Source organism: Halichoerus grypus, chromosome 3 (assembly GCF_964656455.1).
Source record: "Halichoerus grypus chromosome 3, mHalGry1.hap1.1, whole genome shotgun sequence".
NCBI lineage: Eukaryota > Metazoa > Chordata > Mammalia > Carnivora > Phocidae > Halichoerus > Halichoerus grypus.
This window is the reverse complement of record NC_135714.1, coordinates 57,291,344-57,316,100: the sequence shown is the minus strand read 5'-3', so window position 1 is coordinate 57,316,100 and position 24,757 is coordinate 57,291,344. Positions and strand designations below refer to the sequence as shown.

Genomic DNA, 24,757 nt, shown 5'->3' with positions numbered 1-24,757 from the left:
GGCTGCAACCAGATGGATGGGCTAGCAGCCCCTGAGGTGTTCTCTTTCCAGAGCCCCCAAGACAGAGCAGGAAAAAAGGCTTTGGTACTTGGAGATCCCCACAGATCTGTATGTTTTAATACCATGTCCCTTCTCTCCTGAGACTTGGCCTAAAGGGAACTGGGAAGAAATCAGAACCACTGTCTCCTCATTCCCATTTGTCTCCCTTGTCCCAGAAACAGTGCAAGATCAAAAGGGCTCGACTTGCCTTTTCCTTCCTCTGATTAAATGCTTTCTCCTCACCACTCCAGTCTCATGCCTAAGACTTAGGATGGCCAGGACTTTCCTCTCATAGGAGGAAAACACAAATAAAAACCAAGCATGCATATAAAAAAACGCTGTTTTCTGGCCTCCAGGCCTGGTGTTGATTTGTTATGTGAGAACCAAGAGAATTACAACATCCTTTCTCTCCGTACAGCCTTGCTTACCAATCTCTTTTCTTTGGAAAAATCTTAACTTGAACTCCAGAAGCTGAATACTGAGTTTCCTTTTATTCCTTTTTTTTTTTTTAAGATTTTATTTATTTATTTGAGAGAGAAAGAATGAGACAGAGAGAGCATGAGAGGGGGGAGGGTCAGAGGGAGAAGCAGACTCCGTGCTGAGCAGGGAGCCCGATGCGGGACTCGATCCCGGTTCTCCAGGATCATGACCTGAGCTGAAGGCAGTCGCTTAACCAACTGAGCCACACAGGCACCCGAGTTTCCTTTTATTCTTGATGCAACAATCTGTTGGTCCAATGGCCTCCTTCTTCTCTCTTTACTCCCCCTCACTCAAGGCTCCCCAGCCACTGTTGGGGATGATCAGCGAGTCATCTACACACAAACACAGAGAAGAATAAACACTATATTGTCCAAATATCCTTCCCGCTGCACAAGTTGTCATATTTCTGTGGTCCACGTTGCTGTAGTTGCAGAAACCATATATATTTAAGGGTTGTTGAAAGGGTTCTTGTTAGAATCTTTTCCCCTCGTTTTATACATGTAAGTTTGGATGAAGAATGATAGAATGTCAAATGCAAAATAGTGAAAAACAGGGTACAAATGGAATCAGTGTCAGAAAAAAAACAATTTTACCTTCATAACTCAAGCATACCTTACCACATGATCTAAATTGGATCAGAGGGGTGTCTGGGTGGCTCAGTCAGTTAAAGCATCCAACTCTTGCTTTCGGCTCAGGTCCTGATCTCATGGTTGTGGGATTGAGCCCCATGTCAGGCTCTGTGCTTAGCTCGGAGTCTGCTTGTCCCTCTCCTTCTGCTCCTCCCTCCTCGTGCTCTCTCTCTCTCTAAAAGAAATAAATAATAAAAAAAAAATCTAAAAAAAAATAAATTGCATCACAAATGTGGCTTTGACATCCTGAGTCACTAGGAGAACCCTGGAATTTTCAGTTTGTCCGTGTCTATACCTCTAAACTTGGAGTCTTAATACTACATGGCTATTATTTTCTTTTTCTAACTAATATCTGCAAATATAGAATTTTATCCCAAATTCCACAGAATTTTATTTGTGATTAAAAGAAAAAAATCAGATCTATTCTCTTTGTGAATATAGAAACCTGATGTTTTATTCATGATAGGATTAAAACTAGTAGGTGATTTTTTTATGCAAAGCAGAGCATAAAAGTATAATCATCATGAGTCCATATACTTACTTTTGCAGATTTGTTAAACTTTTGGTCCAGAGATAGAAGAATGGTGTTAAAAGTGACAAAGGTACCATGTCCAGTCCTCCTTCAGTTGAAATAGGGAGGTCATCTGTTTTAGTCTTCTTCAATTCTTGGCAATAACAAAGGAAAAATTAATAAGGCCAGTCGTGAAGACAGTTTCTTGCTTCAGGTACTCAGATCCAGTGACTAAGGCTTAAAGAACAACTTGAATGTGATATACAGCAGGAAAACTAACGGGAATGGAAAACCGGAAGTGCTCAGTGTTTAGTCCCTTGAGAATATCCCTTATATTTCTAGGTATAGGGCCAGAATATAAGTGATTATTTCAGAAAACATATTTTGATTAATATAAGCACATGTTGCATTAAAATGGGTTTACACACATTCTCTGTTCAAACTCCTTTCCACACATACTCTAACCCCACCTTAATGGCCATTCCTGTGAAAGGTGTTTCATAGCCAAAGGAAGACAGTCCAACTGTGTTAAATTTTTTTAGCATAAAGTCAGCCGAGGATATCCTGTAAAAACAGATTCAAACATTTGAATCTGATCTTTCGAGCCAGTTTTAAAATTAGATCTTCAAACTGGATCTTTAGAATATTAAAGAAATCAGAAATCTCAGTGGTGACTTTTTTTTTTGATACAAGACTATCAACATGTATTTCTAACAATCTACTATTTCCTATCTCACAGAGAAGGAAAAAGAGCTTACATTTTTCAGCTAATTTATAAGAAAGCTAAAACATTTATGAGAGATGGAATAGGGGTCCATAGTTTATGCCTTCAAAAGCTATGAAGACAGGGGCGTCTGGTTGGCTCAATTAGTTAAGCATCTGCCTTTGGCTCAGGTCATGATCTCAGGGTCTGGGGATGGAGCTCTGTTGTCAGGCTCCCTGCTCAGTAGGGAATCTGGTTCTCCCTCTGCCCTTCTCCCCTGCTTGTGTTCTCTCTCTCTCAAATAAATAAATAAAATCTTTAAAAAAAACCTATGAAGACATAATAAGAAATTAAATGATGAGTTTTAGAGGAAAACCTAGTATATTATTGACACAAGATACATTATTTTGGTGTATTGGGTACTCAATGTGTGCTTTCCCATCCAAGAGTATAGTATACTTCAATAAAGATTGGTAAAGAAACATATAATTACATTAAACCATTATGTAATTAGCGTTATAATGACTGATTTAGAAAACATGTTTTGTGACTTTAGCAATACCAGTGAAGGCTGGAGTGTGTGAGGGCACGTGTATAAATCATATTACCTCAGGGCTTTTTTTACATAATAAGTAATTCAACCAGGTTGATTCAATGTCTACACTGTCATTGGATGGTAAACATTTTTTTTTTCCTTTTGTATAGTTTTAACCCAAAGTCTATCTGTTAAGAAGCTTTGTACCTATGTCAAGTTACTTAATCTATCAGTGCCTCATTCTCTTCATCTACAAGGCAGAGAAAATAATAGCACTTATTTCAAAGGATTGTTCTTTGGATTAATCTGGTATTTAATGTAAGGCACTCAGTTTTAGTTCTGGGGACTCCTGAAGCACTCAGTAAAAGTTACCTCTTACCATTCCTTTATTATGACTACATTTTCTCTTTGTGGTAGTTTTAAAATGTTACAAGAATCATCAGCTATTTTTCTTTGAGCATGTGATTTGTTATATTTTTATCAAAGCATCACTCTGTTTTTCTCCCTTTGCTATCATACACATGATCTCTTCTGTGTTTCTGCTTTCAGCTTCTAGGAAATTGCTTTCCAATAGAATTTTGAGATGATGAAAATGTTCTACATCAGTGCTGTTCAGTATGGTAGCCACTAGTCATATGTAGCCATTGAGATGTGATTAGTGGACTGAGGAACTGAATTTTTAATTTTAATTTAATTTTTAATTTTTTAATTTTTTAAAAGATTTTATTTATTTATTTATTTATTTATTTGACAGAGAGAGAGCAAGTGCACAAGCAGGGGGAGCGGCAGACAGAGGGAGAGGGAGAAGCAGGCTCCCCGAGGAGCAAGTAGCCCAATGCGAGGCTCGATCCTGGGACCCCAGGATCATGACCTGAGCTGAAGGCAGACCCTTAACTGACTGAGCCACCCAGGCACCCCTAATTTTAATTTTAATTAATGTAATTTAAGGAGCTGCCTGTGACTAATTGCTTTTGTAATGGACAGCACAGGTCAAGGATTTGCACCATGGTATGTATCGTCGTAATAGTTTTCAAAGTTCTTTCATAAGCCTCACTTCATTTGAGTCTCCTAAGAATTACATGACATAGAATAGGTGGGATTACTCCAATTGTTCCTCTTTGCTCAACATTGCTTATTTAAGGTCTAGTACAAAGCCTAGCCCAGAGAAGGTCTTCAGCACATATTGATTAAATAAATGAATGCCTGAACTTGATAGTCAGAAATGTTAAGTACCTTTAAAACTGAACAAAAGGAGCTTTCAACTGAAATTCATCAGGAAGGTCAAAAATGAAATGTCCAACTATGTAGGACAGCCAGTGTGACATCTAAGAAGGCCCACAGTGTTAAGGATTCATAGGGGAAAATGACAAGATGATCCAAAGGGGTGCTTCTCATCTCAGATGTCTATTTATCAAACCCAGACTATGTAAAGAAGTCTCCTGCTGATGGTTTAAGGGGACTTCATTACATTATCTGAGCGTCAGAGGGCAGTGGTTGAACGGGACTCAGGAATGGGATGCACAGCACAGAAGAGATTGTGGGGTGCTCCAGATTTAGGATGTAGAATTTGTTTACTTAGTCACTATTTCTTCCTCTTATTCTAAAGACTTTTCATTTTTCATCTTCATGGACTTTCATAAAGATATTCATGGGTCTCAAGTGGGAAATGCAGATGTATGTATAGATGGATGATCTAGGTCTCTTCTGTCTTCATAAATATTTGACTGGAATTTTGGCCCTTTTGCCCCTTTGTTGTTGTTGTTTTTCATCACCATCATTGCCAAATTTCTGTAAAGAACATATCTCCTTTTACTCCCTCCTTCTTATCACTTCGTCTCTCATCCAGCTCCCACTGAGCTTGGCTGTCATCCTCAGCACTTAAACGTAGTTTCCCCCAGATACTGAAAGACCCATACAAATTTCAACAGTTTTCTTCTCAGAGCTCATTCTCTTGGACCTCTTCATGACATTTGATAAGATATTGTTTCTCTAAGTTTTCTGTTATTTTGGCTTCTGTTGCACTCACGTTGGCCTCCTTATCTCTTCCTATCTCCGATCAGTTATTTGGACTCTTTTTTCTTACCATTTAGTAGGGCATTTCCCCTCATATTCAATTTTATTCTACATAGTTCCAAAAGAGATGTTCTTTTATGGTCTCAAGTATCATCTCCATTGAATATTCCATAAATCTTTTTTGGTGTGGGTTTTGGATCCTGACAGACATGAGTTCAAATAGTGGCTCTATTGTTGATTAGGTCTGTGACCTTAGGAACTTTGGACCACTTCTTCAGATACACTTGCCTCATTTATAAAATGGAAATTCTTCTTACCTCAAGGTGCCGTTATGATACGGTGCCGTATGCAAGATGGGCAGGCAACCCATCATGTCTCTCACGTCTTTCCCTTTTCCTTTCTTACCCCTGCCAAAAACAATAGTTGTGTCCTTTTCTCATATTTGTCTCAGGAAAGGCCGGTTAATGCTAGATTGCAAAGACCCTTACTTTACAAGTTAAAAAAAATAAAGCAAAAAAATAAAAATCTAATGTACTCACTGAAGTGATGTAGTATGTTATGTATTTTAGAAGATCTAGCTGCCATTCACTGGGGTACAGAATAGAGGGGTGGGAGATTGCAGGCAGTTTGGAGTTTGCTGGAGTAATCTAGGTGAGAGGTGATGAAGACATCTAATGTGTCTACTCTTCTGTAAAAAAGGAGGAGGGGATGGGGTTGAATGAATTTTGAGAAGCAGAGCAAATCATTTTTACAGGGCTACTTTCATGTGTTGCTGTTCGTGATCGTTATAACCATTGCATGTTTAACTTTTGAAATTTCAAAGTAAGGTGCACAACAGAATGCCTTACACCATCCCTGACCCGTATCTAGTCTCTGAGTATAGGATTCAGGGAGGGGGCAGAGATAAGGGTTCTTTGTTATATGTATTACTTAGTTTCGTTTGCTTGTTTTATTTTGTTTTGCTCTGCTTTTTATAAAATATACAGAAAGCATAATTTGTATCATTTGTTTTTGAAATCATGAAACAATTGTAAGTATCCCAACATGGTGTGCTTCAAAAGTAATGCCAAGTGCCCATCTTCCAGGAAAAAGAGAAAATTTGGCTCCTGATTAGATGTAGGTTTTTTTTTAAGTGAATAAATTTGATATATTTTTAAAGATTTATTTATTTATTTGAGACAGAGAGAGACAGACAGCATGCATGCAGCAGAGGGAGAGGGAGAGAATCTCAAGCTGACTCCCTGCTGAGTGCAGAGCCCAATGTGGGGCTCTATCTCATAACCCTGAGATAATAACCTGGGCTGAAATCAAGAGTCCGATGCTTAACCAACTGAGCCACCCAGGTGCCCCAGCAACTATTTTTATATATGTTTTGAATATAAGTACCCTGGTACTCTGTTTTAGAGATTACTGCTTTTGATTGAAGTTGTAATGATCTTTGTAAACTGAAATACTTTATGTCACTGTTTAGTCTAAAATTCTTTAGTCATTCCCCATTTGCTATTCGATAAAATACATATACTTTTAGCATTGTCCTCCGTGACTGGAACTCCCCTATTTTAGCTCTCTTGCTACTCATTAGGGACTCCCATTGCCCCACTATACACTATGTGCTTTGGCTCTACTGAACCCTAAATTCCCAAACACACATTTTCCCGCACCTCACCTTCTCATTTGTCTTTATATGTGCTGGGCTGCATAGCTCTTCCTTTTGAAATGTTGGAATGTATCCTTCTATCAGACTTTACCTAGAAAACTCTAGATCATATTTTTGAGAAGAGAATAAATATCTGCCTTGGGTTTTGTAGGATCTGAAACGTGGGGATAGTAATATTTGTTTCATATCTGAGGACTAAATGAGATAATTTGCTTCAACCTCTGGCACATATGGTTTGGCTGTTTTAATTCATATCCAACTCATTTTGTCTAACCTCATCTAATATTCTCCATTGAGAATAAAAATAAATATTTTATTTTTCTTCAACGTTCTTGCTTATAATAATTTAAGTCTACTTTTTCATAACTAACATTGTATATAATTAGAGAAGAGCCTACTATAAGACAGTTTAGAAGGGGAAATTAGAAAATGTTTTGAGAAAATGCTCACTCTATTAAGAAAGTTGTTGTACATAAATACTTTTCAAAAAGAGCTGGACAGAATTTTTCTTTTCCAATGAAATTGTACTCTGTAAAGCAGAGTTTCTTAGTCTGCAAGGGCACCAATTTTGTATGTATGTGCCTATCTGTATTGTCCTTTTTCTCCCCGAGAGCTTCCAAAGCTTTTAAAGGGTTTTGAAAAGGGTCCATTATTTTAAAAATCTGGGGGGAATAACTGTCCTCAAGCTGTTTTAATATTCTTTGGGTAATTTAATGTGCTTTCCCAAGCCATATGCATACATATATTGGCAACAAAAGGAGGGAGAAATGGATCTTGTTTATGTAACGATGTATGTTGCCTACCAACTAGTAGAATTTTAGTAACAGAATATAAATTGAACAACAGACCTATCTCTCATTAAAAAAGCATAATCTTTCCCCCTCTTAAACGTCTGAGTAAATCAGTCTAGTTCAATAGCATCTACTCGCTAAACTTAAAAAGCTATGTTTTGGTGAGAAGGAGATATGTCCCCAGATGCTTTCTTTCCAATAATGCAGAAAATAAAGCAAAAAGGTCTGATCAAGTAGGATTCTTTTGTATTTAAAAGCTTAGGAAATGTATGCCACCAAGATGATAATGCTCTGGGTGAAGAGATCTTCATTATCTCAGCCAAAAGTGGTCTTCCGAAGCAATGACATCATTGTTGATTCACTGACTTCAGAATTCAGGCAGGAGCCAGAAGCCTAGGAACTTAGGCAGCCTCTTTGTCAGACAGAGTGCAGAAAAGAAGACACAAAGAGCCTCCCTTTGAGTCATGGCGGGCTTTGCGACTCCTTTCTTGGCCCTTTGTGAAAGCACATGACTGGACTTGTAGAAGATTAACCCCTTTAACATTTCTGTAAAAAATTAAACAGATGCAAAGCAGCTCCATCATCTTTTTTCCTCTGTTGTGAATTCAGTATTATGGTGGGCAGTGAATTATTTTGAATTCCCTCAGAGAGGCCAGGGAGTGTCAATGAGGACTGTGAATGAGGGCCCTCTGAAGGGCTCAGTTGTGGGTTTTCTTGGGCTTTCACTGTTCTTTATAGCATTATTCCCCTGAAAGAGTTCCCTCTAAGAGTGAGGTCAGTCTAGAGACCTTTATAGTGCTTGAAGTAATCCACCCTTTAATCTGTTCCTTCCTGTGGGAAAATCAGTGTGAAAAAAAAGAGTGAGTCAGTATTTATGTCCAGATATAGACTGTTTAGGCTGTTTACTTTTAATTTACTACTATTCTTTGCATGAACATAGCTTCTTTTCAAGTTAAGTTCCTTAATAAAGCAAAAAATTCCAAAAACTTAATACATGATTTGTGCTGATGATTTTATCTAGTCATATGTGAAAATGGAAGAGTTGATATTCTTAACACTATTTCCTATCCTGGATTATCATTTTAATTGATCCAGCATTATGTATATTCTTAAAATAAGTGTATTTGATTTTATTGCTATGAGATAAATGTTCTCTACATTTTTTAATTTCCTAAATTCTGAGTTTATGTACATATTCTGTGTATGAAAGGATTGATTATGTATTTTATCATTACATGTCACAATATTATGTTTGAGAGTAACAAGATTTAGCTCTTGACTTTAATGACAAAATTGGTGGCAGTGAGAACACAAATAACAATGATTTCCTTTGTGAGTAGAATAATAATTGGGAGATGAGATGGTGAGAGAAGACTTTTGCTTACTTTTTATTGCTATTTTTAAAAATGTAGTCATACATTCATGCATTTTATGTTTAAAAAGTTAAGACAACAAAGAGAAAATTCTATTAGACTGAGAGAATTTGTGAGTATTTTAGTTCGGGTTCTCCTGCTTATTCTGGTTCCAAGTATTTAAAGATGGTATCTCTAAAGATAGATATACCATTATGATTGAGTAATTCCATTACTGGGTATCTATCTAAAGAAAATGAAAACACTAATTTGAAAAGATATATATACCCTATGTTCATTGCAGCATTATTTACAATAGCCAAGTTGTGGAAGCAACTGAAGTGTTCATCAATAGATGAATGGATAGAGAAGATGTCGTGTGTGTGTGTGTGTGTGTGTGTGTGTGTGTAATGGAATATTACTCAGCCATAAAAAAGAATGACATCTTGCCATTTGTGACAACATGCATTGACCTAGAGGTGTTAAGCTAATAAAATAAGTCAAACAGAGAAAGACAAATACCATATGATTTCACTTGTAGGTGGAATCTAAAAAAAGAAAACCAAACAAATGAACAAAGAAACATAAGAAACAGACCTATAAATATAGAGAAACTGGTGGTTGCCAGAAGGGAGGGGGCGCAGAGGGACAGGCAAAATAAGTGAAGGGGATAAAAAGGTACAAACCTTTATACAAACCAGTTATAAAATAAATAAACCACAGAGATGAAAAGTACAGCATAGGGAATATAGTCAATAATATTGTAAAAAAAGAAAAAGAAAAAAAAGATCATATCTCATGACAGGTTCCAATTCCAATCTAAAAACTCCAGATCATAGGAAGAAGGAAAGGAAATGGGGAATACTATTTCCACTGCAAAATATCTGAAAGATAGAAGTAGAATGTTTTCTAGGAGCAATTGTTTCAAGAGAAAGTGTGTGTCAAAATTTCCTTTCTAGTACCTGACTGCTAGAAATAAAGTAAAGTTGCTACCTCCAGTTATCTTTGAAATAACCTAGAGTGAAAAAACGTGAAAAAAGAAATAAATTGGGTTCAGGCAAAGAAGTCAACAGAAGAATTTCCTTTATTCTCTTGGCCTCTTTTTCTTGCTTTTCCTCTTCTAGAACTGTTCTTGGAGAAAATAGGTGATGTGCTTTAAACCTAGCTAGCACATTTCTCTAGAGCCTCTGTGAGGGACATGCATAGACAAAACTATAAGGGTAATTTGAATTTTCGGGTAAAGTGAATTTCAGTACAAAATGATGTTATAATGTAATCATGCAATGTTTCCAATACTGTGGATTAAGAGGGTGGAATTTTTTTGATTTGTAAGAAGGCAAGAAGAAATGGATGAGGTAGGGTAGTGATAGATGGGGCTCTACTTAGGGAAAAGTAGATCTAGACATATAGGCACCCTGAGCTCATGCAGCAACGGGGCCACCACAGTAGGGAGGGCTGTGGAAGGGAGCAGGATTGTGCTTGCCGACTTAATTTCCATCCTTGCTGCCCCTCTTATTCCTGGATGGCATGGCGAGGCTGAGGGACCTAGCTGTGGCTGCCTATCTCAAACAAAGCTTAGGAAATCTGTGCAGCACAGTACAATGCAAAGAGCCTGGGTCTCCAGGAGTTAGAAGGTAGGAGTTTTGGTCCTCATTTGCCACTAGCACAGAGATCTAAAGGGCTCACTTCTCTGTTGGGCTTGTAACCACCCTCCAAGTGGATATATCAGATTTAAAGCTCCTTAAAGCCTCTTTATAGTCACGGTGTTCAGCACAGAGCCTGGCACCTGGAACATACTCATAATACATTTTTTTTTTAAATGAAAGGGTGAAAATACACCATTTTTCCAATTGCAAAAATAAGGTAGGGTTGGGTGATTAGAGTTAGTTGTTATGTTTCCTAAGGTTCCTTCAAACTCTGGAACCCAGATTTTAGGTCATTTAGTTAACCTTTTTTTTTTTTTTTTGTCCTACGCAAGCAGCCCATCTGTAATAGCCTTAACATGTTGTCATCCAGCTTGTCTGCTTCAGTAACCACATGCTCACTGTCACTGTGTGGTGTTTCCTCGTTTTTTACCCACACTGTGTAACGGTTGTCTGGTCTCCAGTTCTGTTTCCTCTTAGGAACGTTTTAATGAGGTTGAATCATAGGTAATTGCCACTTGTGTAGGTCCAAAACAATTGAATATTGACAATTTCATTTGGTGCCCTTCAAGTTCATTATCCAAACTGTAGTCACAGTGATGCTTTCACCATTTCAGTGGCTTCTCATGATTCCTCTGCCCCTCTCTCCAGACCCTCTACTCCTGTCCCCCCCAAGCCCCTTCTTGTCCTGACTCACAGGGCTTTGATGATCTTTTAAAATTTTATTTATTTATTTATTTATTTATTTATTTATTTATTTATGAGAGAAAGAGAGCAAGCACGTGAGCAGTGGGGAGGAACAGAGGGAGAGGAAAAAGCAGGCTCCCAGCTGAGCAGGGAGCCACACGTGGGACTCGATCCCAGGACGCTGGTATCAGGACCTGAGCCGAAGGCAGATGCCCAACTGACTGAGCCACCCAGATGCCCAAGAGCTTTGATGATCTGACCCTAACTTTCCCAGCTGGCCTAGTCTATTACCACCTATTAGTGGTAGACACCAGAAATATATTCTCTTTTATTAATATTCATTCTTTGTCTCCCCTGTCCTGTGTCCCCTCTCCTGTTCCCATCTACTTTGTTTTTCTTTCTCTCTGTCTCACTGTCGAGAGTCCAGCTGTACAGAAATTTCAATTCCTGGACTGCTAAGCTTTCTCTTCAGTGTGGGCCTTTGGGAATACCATTTCTTTCTTTTTTTATAGACTTTATTTTTAGAGCAGTTCTAGGTTTACAGAAAAAGTTTGCAAGAGATATAGAATTCTATATCATCTCTCCCATGTCCTCTCTCCCCACATCTATACACGGTTTCTCCTATAATTACCATCTTGCATTGGTGTGGTGAATTTGTTGCAATTGATGATCCAGTATTGATAACTTATTATTAACTAATTGTATTGCTTACATTAGAGTTTACTTTTTTTGAACAGTTCTTTAGATTTTGCCCAATACATGTCATGAATCAATCATTACAGTATCATGTAGAAGAGATTCACTGCCCTACACGTTGTGAAATGAAATAATTCCCACAAACAAGTTAACACACCCATCACCTCACACAGTTACTTTTTGGAGGGGGGGATGAGGGGCTTTAGACCTCTTAACATCTACCCTCTCAGCAAGTTGCAAACATACAAAACAGCATTATTAACTACAGTCACCCTACTGTACATTAGATCCCCAAGGAATGCTATTTCTTTTGCCAGAAATCAATCTTCCTTCCTTCCTTCCTTTCTTTTTCTTTTTTCTTTCTTTCTTTCTTTTTTCTTTCTTTCTTTCTTTCTTTCTTTCTTTCTTTCTTTCTTTCTTTCTTTCTTTCTTTCTTCCTTCCTTCCTTCCTTCCTTCCTTCCTCCCTCCCTTCTTTCCTTCCTTCCTTCCGTCCTTCCTTCCTTCTTTTCTTTCTTTCCCCCCTCCCTCCGTCCCTTCCTCCCTCCCTCCCTTCCTTTCTCTCTCTCTCCTCTTTCTCTCTCTCCTCCTTTCCTTTCCTTTCCTTTCCTTTCCTTTCCTTTCCTTTCCTTTCCTTTCCTTTCCTTTCCTTTCCTTTCCTTTCCTTTCCTTCCCTTCCCTTCCCTTCCCTTCCCTTCCCTTCCCTTCCCTTCCCTTTCCCTTTCCTTTTTCTCCTCCAACCCTCAGCCCAGTACCCTAACTTGGCCAACACCCATTGTAGCAGTAGAAGAGAGATAATATACATAAACCATTTAGTATCTTAGAAGTGAAAAGTGCTATTTAGAGAAGGAGTTTATTCCCTGTAAAGCATTTCTCCTGTCCCATTTCGGTAATAGCACCCAAGACAGAACACAGTACCACAGATGCGGTGTGATGAGCAGAGACCGCTGTAGAAGTCGGAAGAGAGGAGTGCCCTTGTCTGGGGCCCTAGAATTTCATCAGTATGCTTTTCTAAGGTGGTTATTTATCCCTGTGAGCTCATAGTGATTTTCCATTGCCCTGGACATAAAAGGAACTAAAAAAAATGTTTGGCCCGGATTTCTGTTTTCTAGGAGCCCAGGAAAAAGGGGTCATCATTGGGAAGTTAGGAAGGCATGACAATTTTCAGGAACAGTTTATTTTATTATTTTCTAAAAATAGCATTCAGGTATTTATAGAACAGCTTAGGAAATGAGGCACTTTCCCACACAGGTGTTTTTGCTATGCTTTAGAATACTGGTATGGGAGAAATGCTACTGAGGCCTCCTTTTAATTCATAGGAGAAACATACCCTTTTGCTCCTTCCTGTATAATAACATTAGCTTTGCCAGAATTATGAGTAATCAGTATAGGAAATGTAGTTATTTTTGGTTGAATATTATGCTTTCATAAAGTATGAGATAATAGGAAATGAAGTGAGTGAAATAAGGAAAGTTAAAAATACAGGCTTTGGATCTAAGCTGCCAGGTGAATCTGGGCTCCAGCCTTACACAATTTACTTAAACTTTCAGGGCCTTCGTTTCTGCACATGTGGACGAGGGAAGAAACAGTGTCTTCCCCGTTGGGTTCTTTCAAGGATTAAATGAGATAAAATACTTTGAACATCACCTGGTGCATCATCATCACCACCATAAAATCAGTGTGCTTATTATTTTAAATATAAATGGTCATGCAGAAAACCTCAGGGGCTTCCAGAGTTGGTTAATATTTCACAATGTAATTCTTCTGCAGGCCTTCTCAGATTAATACTACAGGGCTGTGATCACTCTCTAAATCTTCTGGTACTTCCTACTTGCTTAAGTATGGCTTTAGTTGTTATTTTACATTCTTTTTATAAGCTGAACTTGTTCAAACATCTTGAAAAAGCATAATGAAAAAGTATTATTTGAAAACATAGGATGTTTGCACCTCTAGGGCATTTTAGATTTGGAAATACCAGAATTAGTGGTAGACACCAGAAATACATTCTCCTTCATTCATATTCATTCTTTGTCTCCCCTGTTCTGAGTCCTCTCTTCTCTTCCCATCTGTCTTTCTCTTTTTTTCAAGTGTATACACATGCATACATGTGCATGTTCCTAGCCTCCCCTGCTCCTCGCCTCTCCATCATTAGGAAAATGGAAGTAAATTGTTAGTTAATTAACTATTGTACATTGGAGTTCTGGGTGGTTTCCTCTCTTATTACTTTGTCCGTAATGTTTCTAGGCTATGTAAAGAACTTTGTGGCTTTATGGTTAGAATGATGTGTGGGGCATTCATGATTGATTGGCTGATGGATGACTGTTTAATATTGCTTTAAGCTCAGATTCTCTTTCACAGTACTCATTATCGTTCTAAAACATTTTTCAGGAAATTTTTTTTAAAGATTTTACTTATTTATTTGACAGAGAGAGACACAGCGAGATAGGAAACACAAGCAGGGGGAGTGGAGAGGGAGGAGCATGCTTGCCGCTGAGCAGGGAGCCCGATGCGGGGCTCGATCCCAGGATCCTGGGATCACGACCTGAGCCGAAGAGAGATGCCCAACGACTGAGCCACCCAGGCGCCCCCGTCAGGAAATTTTTTAAAAAATCACTTAACTTGATATACTTTTATCGACCTTACAACTTTTTTATCTTAATCTTGGGACATTTGGGTTGATTCATAGCTGTTTCTCCAGTTGCATAGTCATTTCTAAATGATATGCTCTGATGAGAGATAGTTTCCCTTTTGTATATTTTTAATTTTTTTACTTTCATCTTTTAATTTAAATATTTCAAAGGTACAAAATGAACACAAATAAAATTACAGACACTTACTTATGCATCATAAATTTAAATAGCTATCAATATTTTCCCATACATGCTTTGGATCTTTCTTTTCTTTTTAATAAAACATTATAGGTACAGTTAAGGCCCTACTATTCATTCCTTTGTACTTCTTCCTATCTGGGTATTCATTCACAAATTTTAATATGAATGATTCTTGGGAATGTTTTTATATTTTTACTATATTTTATTCTATGTGTGGAAAGAGTTAACCGCAATCCTAAGATTGCTGTCCTTTGAAAGGCCTGCCTGCAAGATTAGCCCTTGGCTGGCATCCGAGAACTTGAATTTCAGGTTTCCACCATCCCCAAAATGTGCTCACTGTGCCTAAAGTATATAAACAATGTGGTAGATGCTGAACACCTGCTTTCTTTATGGGAATCTGGGATTTGGGGATATGCCAGGCGGAGATAGCCTATGTGACTAACCCCCAATAAAAACCTTGGACACTGAGTCTCTAATGAGTTTCCCTGGCAGACAACTTTTCTTATGTGTGGTCACAACTCATCCTGGAGGAATCAGGCACGTCCCGTGTGACTCCACTCAGAGAGGACTCTTGGAAGCTTGTGCCTGGTTTCCTCTGCACTTCACCTCGTATGCCTTTTCCTTTTGCTGATTTTTCTTTGTATCCTTCCACTGTAATAAGTCATAGCCATAAGCACTGTAATATGTTGAGTCCTGTGAGTCCAGGTGAATCATCAAACCTGCAGGTGTCTTAGAGACCCCTGGCAGAATGTAGCTTTTTTTTTTTTTTCCTTCCGGTTAGAATATAGGCTAAACTGCTGCAACAAGAGATTCTAGAATGCAGTGACTTGAGCAAGAAAGAAACTTACATTTTTTTCTAATGTAACAGTTTAGAAGTTGAAAGACCATTATTAGATTGGCAGAGATAAATGGCCGGGCAGCACACACACATTACTGAAGCATGTTAGGGAAAACATATGGGATGGCAGGCACAGCCCCTCTGTTGCCCATCGCGTCCTAGGGCAGCGCAAAAACTCTAGCAGGTCCTCATGACAGGCTCTGGGAGAGGGATCTTAACATCTGGGCTGGAGTGCTTTTAAGCGGCATTGACTGCGGACCTACCAGTTCCTCTTCTGGTGCGATCATAGACTGAATACCCAGGAGTATGACCTGGCAGAAGGTTGGCAGGCCTATATTGCCAGATGAGGGTTTGAGGTTGGGAGAGCACCAGCCTTTGACTTGACATTGGCGGGTGGGGGCTGGGGTGCAAGCCTCCCAGTTGCAATTACAGCTATGACATGGCAGACCAGCAACGGGATTTGTCGTAGCAGCATTCAGGCTGAGAAGACTCCCTGTGTTCTGCCTCTGCTAATGGACAGGTTTTAACTATTCTCCTGTTTACAGATGGGTCAGTCTTTCCATGGTCCTGACTTGATCCCAGTCTCTGTGCCCCTGTACTTTTTTCCTAGCCTCCTTTGGGTCTGTAAATCTGTGCCCCGATTTTGCTGAGGTGGCTGCTAGTCTCCCTCTCCGTGCTCCTTCCCTGCCCTAACATCCTTCCTCACCTGGCTGCTGAATGTGGCTTACACCTGAAAGGCTTCCAGTTCTTTCTTAGTTTTTGGTACTGGTGACTTCTCTTTTATTGCCAGGTCAAGTTTCCATTTAAAATAATATTGGTTATATTTCATGTAGCATTTCTAGGTATTTTGGGGGCAGCATTTTAAAGTTCTTAGTATTTCTTTACTATTTGATTATAATTAGTACTTTTGTGGTAAAGATCTATACTGGAATGACACTCAGGATTTTGTTGTTTTTCAAAGCAACTTGATATGTGAAACTAATGATGTACTATATGTTGGCTAATTGAATTTAAATAAAAAAAGCAAGGTTGCCAATTAAATAATTGAATACTCAGCCTATTTGACTAGTTTATAGGGGAAAAAAAACAACTAACTGATCAGCTGATGAGTTGGTTGACTCCATCCACTGTGTGTTTTCTCGGGACCAAGCATAGCAAAGGTCCTCCATTTGGTCTGCTTCTTCCTTTTCTTTTTCTCCCCCTCTCCTCTTCCCCCCACCCCCTCCTTACTGTGATGCCTAGTGACCAGCCGCAGCATTTTTGGCTTTCTTGTCCAAGGATTTGAAGATGAATTGGTCATTTATGGACCATAAAACAAGTTTAGGAGAGCTATTTTTCTAATTTATCCAGATGTAAACACTGCAGGTCTTTCTTTTTAATTTGCTACTCCCTTCCAAAAACTGTTATACATTCACATGGAAGAAGGCCACTAAAGAAAATGTTATTCTCCCAGAGAGAAGATGCTTTTAGAATTGTATCTGTCTTACCTGGTATAAATGTACGATTAAACAAAATGTCCTAGCTACTTTTATTTAAGAGAGCCCACTCTCCTTTGCTTTCCTCTCTCCCTCAATCCCTCTGTCCCTCCCTCCTTTCCTCCCCTTCTTTATTCTTTTCACTGGAAGTGAAATTTGGAGTTGCCTAATGCTGACTGCAAATAAGACCATCTACTCTGATAACAAATGATTTAGAATCTCTTCTGTTGATGCTGATTGAGCTCTTGCAGTGGCTAGATAGATACCTTACACATTATTTCCATTTGTCCCAGAGAAATAGGAATACAATGAAAGGGTTTAGACAGGGTAGAACCATCATCTCTACTGAAAATGAAAATGCATCTCAGAATGGGTACATAGCTCTTCAATGGTGGATACTAATATTGTCTTTATATATGACAAATGGCTTATTTCTACAATAATGAGTAATATGCTTTCAGTTCTTTTCTATCTCACTGACAAATGAGACAGAGACTGGCTGCTAGTAATTAGTTAGTAATTACCTGGATTTATGCTTTTATTTTTTTTTTTTTTTTTTTTATTTTTATTTTTATTTTTATTTATTTATTTGACAGAGACAGACACAGTGAGAGAGGGAACACAAGCAGTGGGAGTGAGAGAGGGAGAAGCAGGCTTCCTGCGGAGCATGGAGCCCGATGTGGGGCTCGATCCCAGGACCCTGGGATCATGACCTGAGCTGAAGGCAGACGCTTAACGACTGAGCCACCCAGGCGCCCCTGGATTTATGCTTTTATACTTTGATGTTAGAAAATTACTTCTTTAGTGTCTGATGTTGCTAAATAACATTCTTTAGAACTTGTAAAAAAGCTAGTTTTTCATCTTTTGTTAATTATATACTTTGAGACAGCAATTAAATAGCATTTTTGAGTCTGAGCCTTTTAATCAACTAGGAAGAGACTGACCCCTTTGTGTTTTCTTTGACCAGCACCACTTATGTTGCCCTTTGTTTTTTTGTTTTTTTGTTTTTTTTGGACCAGCACTACTTATGTTGACTAGCACCACTTATGTAACCAAATTCAAGTTAATTTCAGTGGGAAATTTTGACAAATTTTTTGATAAAAAAATTTTCACTATAGCACGTTCACCCCAAAACTATAGATGCTTCTAGTTGTGGATTAACCTTGTGCAGCATAGCTAGAGTGAGAGAAGACTCACCACAACCCTAATACGTACCTTCCAGCAGGACTCCCTTCCTCAAAATGTCCACCTACAGGAGGCTTGACACCCTACTTTCACTTAGGAGGTTTGAACACAAAAACTGTCAGTTGCACAGTAACTGCTTTGTGATTCCATTGTTTGTGAGAGGTATTTGCCATTTAATAATTACTTATGATAAATGTAAGGGATAGCAAGTATGGTTGACTAAGTATGACGTTCAAAGCACAGGCTTAAGAACAGCTGTAATTCTGATAGTTACCAGTCATGTGGCCAGGGAGCATGTCTAGACTTCTGTGGGCCTCGGTTTCATGGTCCGAGAAGTGAATCTAATAACAGGGGATTCCTATCTCACATGATTGTTATGAGGATTAAATAAAATGTTCATTTGAAATGCATCTTGCAACCTGTAAATATCTTATAAATCTTAGTTATTTAATACTTTATATCAGCTAATAGATTTTAGTCCTCTAAAGGGAATGCACTCAGAATTTAAGAAGAAATTCTAAATGGTAATTTCTATTTTGATAATGTCTACTATCTTGAGAGATGAAGTAGCCCTCTTATTCTAAGACTTCTGAACCTTTGTTACGATTGGCGTCAAGAAAACACATGGCAGGTGGAATCAACCCACTAATCAGCTGATCAATTAGTTGATTTTTTTTTACCTATCTGAGGAACAGATTCTTGAGATTTTATATAGCATTAACTATTAAGAAGAGTCTTTATTTTTCCAAATGAATTCTGATGTTTTAAGTAGATATTGTATTTTTATCATTCACCTTAACTTTTAAATAGGAGGGGCAGTGGATAAAATTTCCTAAAATGCTAGCTCGCCATAAAGATACACTTCATTATGAACCCTTAAAACATCGCAGTGTTTTTATACCTTGATTATTTTTGATGAAATGGTACAATGGGTTTAAAGGGCAGACTCTCTGGTTAGACTGCCTACATTTGAATCCTAGCCTTACACCAAGTAGATACACAGTGTTGGAAAAGTTATCTACTATTTCATTTGTAACTAGCTCATGAAAACATTGTAATAGTTCCCTGGGTATTTGTCCAGTTGCTCCTCTCTCGCCCTCCCTCTCTTTCTCTTTCTTTCTCTCAATCACTCTCTCTATCCATTCTTTATTCTAAAATTTGAAAACAGATTTGAAAAATAAATCAGATTATTCCTCTCTTTAATTGCATTGATCCTAAGGTTAATGGAAAAAAAAAACCAAACAATTATAGAAATAAAGGAGCACACGATCCTTGCTTCCTGTTGCTTGCTTTTGTCTTTGCAAATGTTCTTTGCCAATACTTTTGGGTAAGCATTTGGTATGGCTGGAGTGACACAGATGGATGAAATGTGCTTTTAAAATAAGAAGACATGTATATGTATAAACATATGACCATATATATGCATCCATATACACAAACACAAATTTGAATGGAGTGAAAAAACATGAAAGAAAAAAATAAAACTCTGTTTTGGTTACTGATTATGGGAAATAATTTGGTTGGTAAATGATCTATTTAAGGGGGATTACCAAGAATTGTCATCTCTTGACTGAGTATGGAGACTTTTCAAGGAAATACCCAATATAGGAATTAGTTGGCTTTTTGTTATAACTTCATAGCAAGTGTGTATGTGTATAGATGATAGATGGAAATGAGCAATGTTACATATAAAACATGAGCACCACAAATGTAGGTGCACTAATTCAGGAGCATTTTCTCTAACTATTAGGTAATAGAATATAACAAGTATGAAAAAAAATACATGAAAGTCACTTAATTCAATGAGGTTTAAACGTAATTAAGTGCAATTTATTTTTATATGTTCCTGATAAATTGGGGATGTCCAAAAGTTTTAAGACTTTGTAATTAAAATTTTTTATAATTATGAAATTTTCATACTTTGCCTTTTTTTTGAGATCTGCTATTTCTTATATTAATATAGCCACTCAGCTATCTTATGCTTACTTTATACATGCTGTCTCTTTTTCCATATTTTTACTTTCAACCTGTATCTTAGCATATAGTTTGGTCTAGCTTTTTTTGTTATTATTTTTTTTTACCCCTTTTAATTATCTCTGCCTTTTATATAGAACATTTTATTTAAAGTAATTATTCATATGGTTGGAAGTCGGTGTAATGTTTTACTTTTTCTGTTCTGTTTATCTTTCTTGCCCTTTGTCCCTGTGTACCTCCTTTCTTGCCTTCTCTTGGATTAATTGACTATTTTATGTAATTCTATTTTAATTTATTATCTTTTTAGCTATGTCACTTTATTTTTTAATGGTTACTTAGGGATTCTATTTCTCTCTCTATATATATGTATATAATGTTTTAATTTTCAAGTCTGCTTGGAGTTAATATCGTACCAATTTATGTAAAACGTAAGAACCTTGCAATCATATAGGCCCATTTACTATTCCCCTCTCCATTATGTTGTAGTTATAACAGGTATTACCTGCATATATGTTATGAACTCCACAATTTGGTGTATTTTTTGCTTTAAACAATGTGTTTTTAAGAAATTGAGAGTACTAACGTGCTGTATATTTATATATATTTACCCACATATTTATCTTTATGGTGAACATTATTCTTTCCAAAATACCTGAATTTTACCTGGTATCATTTCCCTTCAGCCCTAAGAACTTTAGTTAATTTGTTGTAGTGAAGATCTACTTTATACCTTAATTTTTAATTACCTGAAGATGTTTTTCATGTTGCCTCCATTCTTGAAGGCTATTTTCAATAGATTTTTTTTTTATACATTTTCTTTTTTTTTTTTTTTAATTTATTTATTTGACAGAGAGATAGCACAAGTAGGCAGAGCGGCAGGCAGAGGGAGAGGGAGAAGCAGGCTCTCTGCTGAGCAGGGAGCCCGATGCAGGGCTCGATCCCAGGAGCCTGGGATCATGACCTGAGCCGAAGGCAGCCGCTTAACCGACTGAGCCACCCAGGCGCCCCTTCAATAGATTTTTAATTCCAAGTTGACAGTATTTTTCTTTAGCGCTTTATGATGTTATTCTATAGTTTTGGGGCCTCCATTGTTTCTGATTAGAGTCAGTTTTTTTAAGATATCATTTATTTGTCTGACAGAGAGAGAGAATGAGAAAGAGCACAAGCAGGGGGAGCAGCAGGCAGAGGGAGAGGGAGAAGCAGGCTTCCCACCGAGCAGGGAGCCTGACGCAGGGCTCGATCCCGGGACCCTGGGATCATGACCTGAGCCGAAGGCAGATGCCTAACAGACTGAGCCACCCAAGTGCCCCGAGTCGGAGATAATTTTATATCATTATTCTCCTGTATATGCTATGCTGTTTTTCCTTTACTGCTTTCAAGATCTACTATTATTAGTGGTTTTAGCAGTGTGACTATAAAATGCCTATGGGTAGTATTTCTCTTTATCCTTTTTGTAATTCACAGAGTTTCTTGAATTTTAAAATTTATATCTTCCACCAAATTTTAGAAATTTTTGGTCATAATTTTTTCAAATAACTTTTCAACCAATTCTTTCTTGCTTTATTCTCTTTCTTATAGTCCAGTTACATGTATGTTATACCTTTGGATATTGTTTCACAGATCACTGAAGTTTCTGTTTATTTTTTTCAGATCTTTTCCTCTGTTCTTTTTAGATATTTTTTGTTGGTCTGTTTTCAGGTTCACTTACTCTTTTATCTGTCATTTCCAATATATGTTAAGCCTGTTCCCTTGATTAAAAAAAATTATTGCATATTTAGTATTGTACCTTTTAGTTCTCTTTCATTTTCTGTTGTGCTTTTCTACATGTGCATTCATTATGAGCATATTCTCCTTTATATCATTGAGGAATTATATAATCTTTGTATTCTAATTCTGACATCTGTTTCATCTCAGATTTGGTGTCAGTTGGTTGCCTTTTCTCTTGATTATGCATCACCCTTTCTCACTTCTTTACATATCTAAGTAATGGGGGATGCATCTTGGACATTTTGAGGGATACATTATAGAGCTTCTGAATTCTGTTATATTCTACCAGATAGTATTGGTATTTTTGTTTGTTTGTTTGGCTGGAATCAAATTCTAAACTGTAATCTCTCTTCATTTCTTTTAGCCTTAGCTGGCTGCTTAGTTTGCCCCAAATACACATAGTACAAGGGTCAGCCAGAGATTTGAGCAGCGTAGAACTTTGAGATCACCTTCTGTCGTTTTTATTTTTGTGGATCAAACCTTTTCCCATCCTGAGCAGAGTAGAACTTTGTATCAAACCTTTCCCATCCTGCCCCAGTCTTTAGGTGCTTTGATGCTCAAACCCCATACTTGAATTTGAAGTAGTAAAACTATAGGTTCCCTTTCAAGTTTCAGCCATCCCCATGTGGATCTCCCTCAGAAAAAAAAAAAGCTGTAAAACCAGAAAACTTACCCAGTGTGCCATTCCATTCTTCCAAGTTTCAATTCCCCTTCAGTTTATTCCTAGATTTGCTTATTTTCCAGTGACTTCAGAAAGCTGTTTTATCGTTTTGTCTAGTGTTTATGGTTGTTATCTAAAAGAGAGTTGGTTGGATAGAAACTACTCAGCCATACCAGAAATGAACTGCTGTTATTTACTTTGTAATGTGGATGCACCAGCTGTAAATAAAAATAGTGGGAAAAACATTTCTTCTTGAAACAGAAGAAACTTTTTATTCACTGGATATACTGTAAGGCTATAAATTTTGCTTCAGGGAAATTTTGTCTAGTAGGAGATCATTTAAGTAAGAGTTAAACTATACTAAATTCTATTGCACTGCAAATCCTAGGGGTATTTAAAAAAACTGCCTAGATGAAAAGTTCAACTGTTACAAAAGTTTAAAAGTTATAATTTATAAATTGGTGATTGAAGATGTAAAAATATATTTGAATATGATACTGAATGCATTTGAATATAATATTGACCCAATTGTCCAATGGGTTCCAGATTTCAGTTTGAGAGTCTAATGAAACTGTAGGTCTCAATCCTTAATATGAAGTATATTATATACTAGTCCATAAGATTTGTGAGAAATACACCAGATATTCTGGTTTAATACGTTTGGGGGTGTTGCTTAAGTATATGTATTGTTAATACATTTTGTGGGTGATTCTTGCTCCATAGCTAGGTTCCAGAATTACTGGTATATTTTATAATCCCAACTCAGATTTGGGGCTTTCTGAGATAACTGTGAATGGGAATTTAAGGAGGAGGGAGTAGTTTGGCAAGTTAGATCTGTGAATTCTCAGGCATTTCATCTTACGATTATTTGCCTACAAACAACAGAATATGACTATACCACCTTAAACAAACAAATAAAAAAGAATTAATTGAAAGTATCCCGCATAGTTCAAAGAAGTACATAGCTGAACAAACAGGTGCTAGGTTTAGAACAATGCAGCAATGTTGAGATCTTCATTTGCAGAGAATCATGGCGATACTCTGAGTGCTAGGGTTGGATGACTCAGTTCCAACAGCCACATCAGTTCCTTCAGTGTTCTTTTAAAGATTAAATTTTTTTAAAAAGGAATCTGATTGGCTTAGTATGGGGTGTATGCTTACTCCTGTGTTCAGAAGCAAAGGTCCTATGGTTGGCAGCTTGTTGGAGTTGCCTTCAGAGATACTGAGCAGAAAAAAAGAGAAAGATCAGCAATAGATTCTGCCCTTTGGCTCCCAAGGACACTGTTCCCACCATATATACAATTCTGAATATCCCCTTCTTAGTGGAAATGTAGAATTCCCTGAATATAGCTACAGGTCCACTTATATCCTAAAGGGTGCTATCCTAAAATCATACATGTCAAGGGGCCGTGATCAGGTCTGGTTTTTTCCCAGCTTTGTTATATTATCATCTAAATATTCCATAACCTGTAGATCAAATGGTAAATATAGATACCTCCTTACTCATCGTACATACCATAATAGGGGAAATAAAGAAAAAGTGAGAGAAAATGACAAAGTGTGCATGTATATCATTGCAAGCTTTTTTCTTCATTGGCTTTTGGGTCATAACTTACATTTGTAGCTTCTTTTATCCACTCTGTGTTCTCCTTGCCTTCACCAAGCATCTTAGCCAATGAAGAGGTTAAAATGGCTTGGTCATACAGTTTCAGCTTCTCATACAGTGGAAGTATTGTGTTCCCTGCTGATATATTCCTCCCTTTTTTATTAAAATACCCAAGTCAGCAGTACACAGAATCACAAGGTCAGGGGAAAAACTGATATTTAGTCATTGCATATAATTTTTAAAGACTCACTCCCTGGTTCATGGATTTTTACACTTTGGCTCTTGTTGAATAGTATCATATGTCATTAACTGGTTCATAGCATAAAATTTCATGCAAGAGAGTAGCTCAGTCTCACAATGTTTTATTTCCCAAACTAAGCTTTCAAAAGGTCATTCTTTGGGACGCATACAAAAAAAAGAATGAATCTTAAATGATAGCCTATTTCATTATTACTTATTTATTTGTTTTTGCTCCAACTGAACTCATTTGTTGGAAGCATCATTATGTGAGACATACATGGTCGTCTAAGGAATTTGGATGGTGACGCTGGGAGGCTCACGTTAGGCAATAAAAATAAATCTAAATTCCAAACAAGTTTCTGTTTCTGTGAGAACGATTGCTAAATCTTCCACAGTGAAATTAGATGGTGTGATCAATCAGGTTGGTCCTCTTAATATATGATGGT

General features: G+C 37.5%; 1 protein-coding gene and 1 long non-coding RNA gene across 7 annotated transcripts in view; one reads left to right on the top strand and one right to left on the bottom strand.

The window, feature by feature from the left end:
* Positions 1–24,757, top strand: part of ADAMTS3 (ADAM metallopeptidase with thrombospondin type 1 motif 3) — a 531,886-nt gene that overhangs the window by 403,414 nt on the left and 103,715 nt on the right. The gene's annotated exons all lie outside the window — the stretch shown is intronic.
* Positions 544–24,210, bottom strand: LOC118526667 (uncharacterized). 2 transcript variants are annotated; one of them, XR_004912719.2, is made up of 6 exons: positions 24,082–24,210; positions 23,627–23,687; positions 22,478–22,598; positions 1,690–1,813; positions 1,132–1,323; positions 544–851 (listed from the first exon to the last, which is right to left on the bottom strand). It is a non-coding gene; the product is annotated as an uncharacterized LOC118526667 (long non-coding RNA). The 2 variants fall into 2 exon arrangements; XR_004912718.2 differs by lacking the exon at positions 23,627–23,687.